At 36.8% G+C, this 6,905-nt stretch overlaps 1 pseudogene across 1 annotated transcript; it reads right to left on the bottom strand.

The window, feature by feature from the left end:
• Window positions 1–236: 236 nt before the first annotated feature.
• LOC145589951 (transcription termination factor MTERF6, chloroplastic/mitochondrial pseudogene) lies at window positions 237–2,188 on the bottom strand (annotated as a pseudogene). The gene is made up of 2 exons (XR_014101844.1): window positions 2,032–2,188; window positions 237–1,353 (listed from the first exon to the last, which is right to left on the bottom strand). The product of XR_014101844.1 is annotated as a transcription termination factor MTERF6, chloroplastic/mitochondrial pseudogene (transcript).
• Window positions 2,189–6,905: the final 4,717 nt, after the last annotated feature.

Genomic DNA, 6,905 nt, shown 5'->3' with positions numbered 1-6,905 from the left:
AATATGGGTCATCTACTCACCTTGATATATAAAACGAAAAACCCTAAAAGAATCGGAGAAATATGACATTGTTAAGGTTAACCCTTAAGGGCAAGGTTTGTCTTCCTCCTCCATTGAAGTTGTTCATGCGTTCTGATTTCTCCTTTGAAGGTTTTGATTTATTCAATACAAAAATCAATTGTACTAGATCATTCTTGCAATTTCTGCATTAGTGCATTTTGATTGAAGAAACAGAATCATACAAAGCAATATATTATATCTTATGAAAGTAGTCTACAACTAAAAAGAACTGATAAGAACTAAATACCATTAGGAACTGGAAAAAGCAAAAAAAAGGTTGCATCGCTTGTGGATTTCCTAGGTTGATCCATATTTCAAGCAGAACTTCTTTCGATTGTAGTACAGCATCTCATTTAAGCTGCAATCTATGTTCTTCTGAGACAGTACCCTTTGCCTCAACTCCAAGCTCTTTTTCAAACCATGTCGAAAGAAATCAGGATACTCCACAACATCCTGAAGGCTTTTCCCCATCACTTGCACCAGAAACTTCAGTTTCGGCTCCAAGGAGTTTTTGATGCTTTTGATCAGTATAGGGGGGTAACCAGACACCAAAGCTGCGATCTGATTGTCACCGAATCCAGAGCTCCTTAAGTAATCGAAATTTGGCTTGAGAACTTTCTCAACATCTCGACATAGAACCTCAGGGTAGTTTACAGCAACTTTCTGAAGATCTGTTTTTGTAAGACCAACGTTCTTTAGGAATTCTGCTGTAGGCTGCAGCCTCTTCTGAACATTGTAACCCATGAGATATGGGTTCTTCACCAAAATTTTACCAATCATCCCTTCCTCATTAAGCCCGAGCTTGGTAAGGAAATCCACAAACTGAGTAAGCTTTGGCTCGATGCTGTAGCTTACGATTCTAGGATTGACCAACACCATTTTACCAAGTTGCTTTTCAGGAATCCCAAGGGCCTCAAAGAAACCTAACAAAGGACACAGCTTTCCTTCTGCACTGTGAGAAAAAATATAGGGGAATTTGATAATAGCTGTTACAACCTCCTCAGGTTTTGTAGCAAGTGTATTAAGGCACTGAACCATGGGCTCGAGTGTCTCATCCACACCGAATGACAGGATTTTTGGGCATTTGAGAACTACTGATGGTAGTTTTCTCTCTGGGATACCAATGCTTCTCAAATAATCCCAACTTTGGGAAGCTCTTTCCCTTTGCAAGCCTTCGAGCCGCTTGCACCGTTTGAACATGTCCTGAATGCTTTTGTCATCAAATCCTTTATCCTTGAAGAACCACAGTACACCAGTGCTGCTGTTTTGGCTGCTACAAACCTCCATAATTTTCTACAAATCAGAAATTGAGCTATTTATTTACCAATGTGCAATGTCAAGGCAGCGTACCAGGTCAACCTGGACATGAAACAGCTATCTAACCATCAACAACTACGAGTTCTTACGACGATTCATGTTAACCAACCCCAAATCATTTTTGGGACTATGCCTTTGCTATAATGCTATTTAGGACCCAACAGTTACAAATTCTCCAAATTGACCCAAAAAAAAAAAAACAAATTCATCTACAAACTCAATAAGACCAAATTAATCTCCAAATTGACCAGTAGACCTAATTCTCTATAAGTCAGAAGTATCAATTACTACCAAAAAACTCGCTAAGTTGCATAAACAACAGAAAAATTCGATTATTAACATTTGAATTCGGAAAAAATAGCAGATTAAATATAGAAAATTAGCAAAAAAATAGCAGATTAAATTACACTCTACCTCGAGTAAGAAGTTTCTAATTAATAAATTACAAATGCAATTAAACAAATTTACATTTCCAATTACCCAATTTCACCATTAAACTAAAATTGGGAAATTTTTCATAATGCTGAAACTACATTAGACAAAAGGCAACAATTGAGAACAAATTAACATTTTTTGCAATTATAGACCTCAATTTACAGGAAAAAGAGCACAATATCAAATATTTAAGCTTTGAAAAATGAAAAGGATAATTACCTAAACGTTTTGAAGAGGGGTTCCTCGATTATGAAGAAGCAAGCATGGCAGAAAAAGAATGAAAAACAGAGCACTCTGCTTCAAACTTCACCTCTATAGTCTCTCTCCTACTCTCAGTCCTCTAGACATTCTGAAATTGAGGCATAATCTTATCTATCTCTTTCCATTGAGGACATTATGGTAATTGACACAAGTATGTATTAAGATGACTATTATAACCTTGTAACATCAAAAATCCGTTTTCTAAAAAGGTCATCAATTTATAATGAGTTATGGCCTGTTTACATTTACTGATTTACTGAATTAAACTAAGCTGAACTAAACTCAATTTAAGGTGAAGTAAACAAGCCCTTAGCCCTATTTTATCGGCTTAATAAACAAAATTGGTTTATCAAGTGACAAGGTCGTAAATAAATCAACAATTTTGTCTAATTAGCATGTTATTTTTGGAAATCTCTTTTAGATAAATAAGTGTGTATTTTCTCCTAATTATATCAATCTCTCTTATGGAGTACATCTTTATTATTCGGAGTACTGCTTTTGTCAAAATAACACGACTATATTAGTAATATGGAATGGTAAAAGTATATTATATCTTTCTCCTAAAAACCATGTGTGCTTATCAAATTCCAAGTATGTATTTCTTCCTTATCATTTTTCTTTTTAGAGAGAAACACCAGTGATAAACGACGAAATTTGATTCAAAACTTAAATGATATCCAAACTTTTAATCAACTAAGCTCGTTGTTCGAAAAAGTGTTTAACAACTGGCCAAATTTGTTTAAAATTGTTCTTGTGAATTTTGTTTTGAGTAATAAAGATAGATTAGAAATAGATTATGGTCGAGGTGGCTTAAGGCTTCACCGAGGAAGGGAATTGAAGGATGATGGAGGTGGAAGAAGTTGAAAATGTGATTGCTGCTCGTCGGACACTTTTTGTTACTAAAGAAAAGGATGTGGTGCGTGAGAAGGGGGTGGATTTTGAGGGGAGTGGGGAGGAGCAGAGGACATTGGTGGGTTGGCAGGGGAATGATAGTAGCGAGAGTGAGTTGCACAGTTCAAAATCTTCGGTTTTGGAGGTTTCCAAGGAGAGGGGTAATGGTGGAGAAGAGGTGAGGAGGGAATTGGAGAGTGTGGGCAGAGGAGGTGAAGGGGAGGGTCTGATGACTGCTAATAAGGTGGGGAGTCAGGAGGTGAGTGATGAGTTAGCCCCTCAATTTATGACAAAACCTTGTGGGGTTCAGGGATTAAATGCAGGTGAGAAGAATGAGGTAATGCCTTTTGTGTTTGGGGTTGGAGAGAATAACACTACTAAAGGGAGAAATAAAAAATATAAAAGGATTGTTAAAGATAGATAGCAGTTTGACTGTCATATGGAGACTGTTGATGACAGTGTGTTGGGTAAAAGAGGGAGGAATGTTTCTGAATTTATGGATGTGAATGATGAGGTGGCTAAGAAAGTGCTTTTGTGTGATGAAATTACTGGATTGCGGGTGGCGGCGGCTGTCGAGGAACAACCCCGCCAAGCTCCATGAGTACTTTAAGTTTGAATTGTAGAGGGTTGGGCAATCCCTCTGCAGTTAGTGGTCTTCGGGATCTTATCCGAAGAGAGGCCCCGTCTTTGATTTTCTTATCAGAGACATAGTTGAGTAGTATTGAATTTGGTAGAATTAAGGACCGGTTGGTGGATTTTGAGGGTGTGTCAGTCGATTCGATGGGTAGGTCGGGGGGATTGGCTCTTCTATGGAGAAAGGGATTGGACGTGGCTCTTCGTACTATGTCAGTCCATCATGTTGATGTTGTGGTTCGAAATGGGAGTGATGATGAGTGGAGGCTTACATGATTTTATGGTTGGCTGGAGGTAGCGAACAGATACTTGTCTTGGAGATTGCTTACTGACTTAGCTTCACAATCTGATTTGCCTTGGGTTTGCATTGGCGATTTTAATGTAATTTTATTTGACTCCGAGCAACAAGGTAGTAATGATCGGGCAGAATGGTAAATGAATAATTTCAGAGATGCGGTGAACACTTGTGCCCTTCGTAATGTCCCCTTCTCGGGTTATGAGTTCACATACGATAATGGTAGAGAGGGTGTGCATAATACTCAATGTCGTCTTGATCGGGCTTTAGCTACGGAGTCTTGGATGTTGAGGTTCCCTGGGGCAAATTTGGTGCATCTTGATAGGGAGTGGTCTGACCATTCCCCGATTAAGCTTCTCGTTGAGTCTAAGTCGAATGAAAGGTAGGGTGATAAACCTTTCAGATTCGAACAAGTTTGGCAGCTTCATGACGGTTGTGAGGGGATAGTGGAGAATGCTTGGAATAGTGGGTCAACTTTGGAGCTTAAGTTGGCAGCTGGTACCTCTGATTTGAAGGAGTGGAGTATTAATAAATTTGGCATCATATTTCGTGAGTAAAAGAAGAAACGTGCTAGGCTAAAAAAACTGAACAAGGGTAGACTTACTGCTGCTCAGATTGAGAAGCGGCGTGCACTTGTGAGGGATATAGCAGGGCTCGTACAATATGAAGAAATCTTGTGGAAGCAAAGGTCTCGTGTTCTATGGTTGTCCGAGGGTGATAGAAATTCAAAAAATTTCGCCAAAGAGCTTCAAGTCGGAAGAGGCGCAATACAATTCATAAGTTGATCGATGATGATGGAACGGTTTGTTCAGGAGATGAGAAGGTGGGTTGTGTTTCTATCAATTATTTTCGTCAATTGTTCACTTCATCCAACCCTCCTTTGATCGAGTAGGCTTTACAGTCATTTCAAGCAAGGGTCACGGGGACATGAACTTGGCTTTGCAAGCCGAGTACACTAGTGATGATCAGGTTAAATTTGCGTTGAGTCAAATGCACCCTATTAAAGCACCGGGCCCGGATGGTATGTGTCCTTTATTTTTTTCAATCTTACTGGCATATTGTTGGTCCGTCGGTGTCAAATTGTGTGTTGTCTATTCTTCGAGGTGCTCCTATTCCCTATTTCATGAATCGTACTTATATTGCTCTTATTCCGAAAAAAAATAATGATGATCGTATGGTGGACTTTAGACCGATTTCTCTATGTAATGTGGTTTATAAGTTGGTCTCGAAAGTGCTTGCAAATCGTCTGAAAATTTTTCTAGACAAGATTATATCTGTAACACCCCCAAATCTCCCTCTACGGAAATACTAGTATAATACGTATAATTATACCGTAGAGATAGACTTAGGCGTATTACCGCCGCGTGATTACGCAAGGCTACTCAACTTACTAAAAATAACAATACTTTGCAGCGGAAACTTCAATACTCTTCTTTATTAATGATAACCATAAATAGTAACCGAAGTTATGGGTACTTAAAATAAACACAAGACCAACATTCCTAAACTAGGTGAAGCAAATCCCGGGACTCCCATATGCTCATTCATGACTCCACCTGAAAATAGTCAACACTGCTTACCATTACGGTAAACAGGGCGAACCAACACAAATAGGAAATACGGATTAGCAAAATATGCTAAGTACGATAAGTGCTGGATAATGTAAACTCAATTTATTCGCAAACATGTTCTAAAACCAATTTCCAATAAATAATCCAATAATTCCAAAACTCATGATTCAAAACCAATTCCAATGATTCAACATGTAAAATAATTGATTAACCAATTCCTTTAAAAATCCAATTCCTTTTTGAACCAATTTCTTTAAATTCAATTCCTCACCCAAGTGTGCACACCCCCCAAGCTAGTCTCCTTATATTACAAGGCTATTCTTGAGGAAAGACTAGGTCATACAAAGTCCATAGTCTTATCAATAAACCAAATCCGCATAGTGGGATTACCAACATGCTTATAAAGCATTAATAATAATATTTCAATGGTTCAATAATAAATCCTTTTAATATCGAATAATTCCAATATAATTCAAACTCCTTCCACATATTTTAAAAATCAAAACCTTTTAAATAAATACTTGAGAATAAAAATCTCATATTAATACTTTTCAAAATCAATAACTCTTCCTTGAAAAAAACCTTTTATTTAAATCAATAAACTTTTCAAATCAATTCCTTTAAACATGATAAGTAATTCGATCAAACCATTCAAAACATGATTTAAAAATCAATCATTCAAAATACTTTTATCAATACCTCCGAACATAATTTATTTCAAAATCACAATTCAAATCAATTTAATTCAATCATCAATCAAATCATATAAAACATGTTATTCAAACCAATCACTTTCAAAGGTATCTAGCCACCTAACGTACCTTGATCCTTGCTTAGTAAACACACCAAAAGAACCTCAAGAATCTTGATAGAACACACCCTACAAATAAATATAACCTTAATCAATATAAGGTTAACAAATAATCACAAATAATTAAATTAAACCCTCCTAACTATATGTACATAAACCTCTTAAATTAATTCAACATGAATATTATTAAAACATGATTTTATATAATTAAAACTACTCATAATAATCTCATATTAATCTCCCATAATAATAATAATAATAATTGAATAAAAGAAAAGGAGAAGAAAAGAATTGGATTTGCGCAGGAAATAATAGGCAGAACTTTCAGAGGCTATAACTCCTTCAATATAGCTCCGAATTGAGTGATTCTTGAGCCTAACCTCAAGGATTTTTCGAGAGGAACAATCTTCTGTGAAACAGCAATACCCCAAAAACTGACCAGAAGTGCCCGAAAATTGGCTTCAAAGATGGACGGGATGATTTGTGTAAAATTGAGGAGAAGAAAAGAAGAGAATTTGTGTGAAGAATGTGAGAGGTATGAAGGGGTATTTATAGGCTAGTATGTGCATGAATTATGGTAGGAAAATGTAGGAATAATTATGGTAATTAGGGTTTAAGAGATTACTTGGAG

This window comes from Chenopodium album, chromosome 17, assembly GCF_948465745.1.
Source record: "Chenopodium album chromosome 17, dcCheAlbu1.1, whole genome shotgun sequence".
NCBI lineage: Eukaryota > Viridiplantae > Streptophyta > Magnoliopsida > Caryophyllales > Amaranthaceae > Chenopodium > Chenopodium album.
Note: the sequence above shows the minus strand (reverse complement) of the source record. Positions and strands in the feature narration are given on the sequence as shown.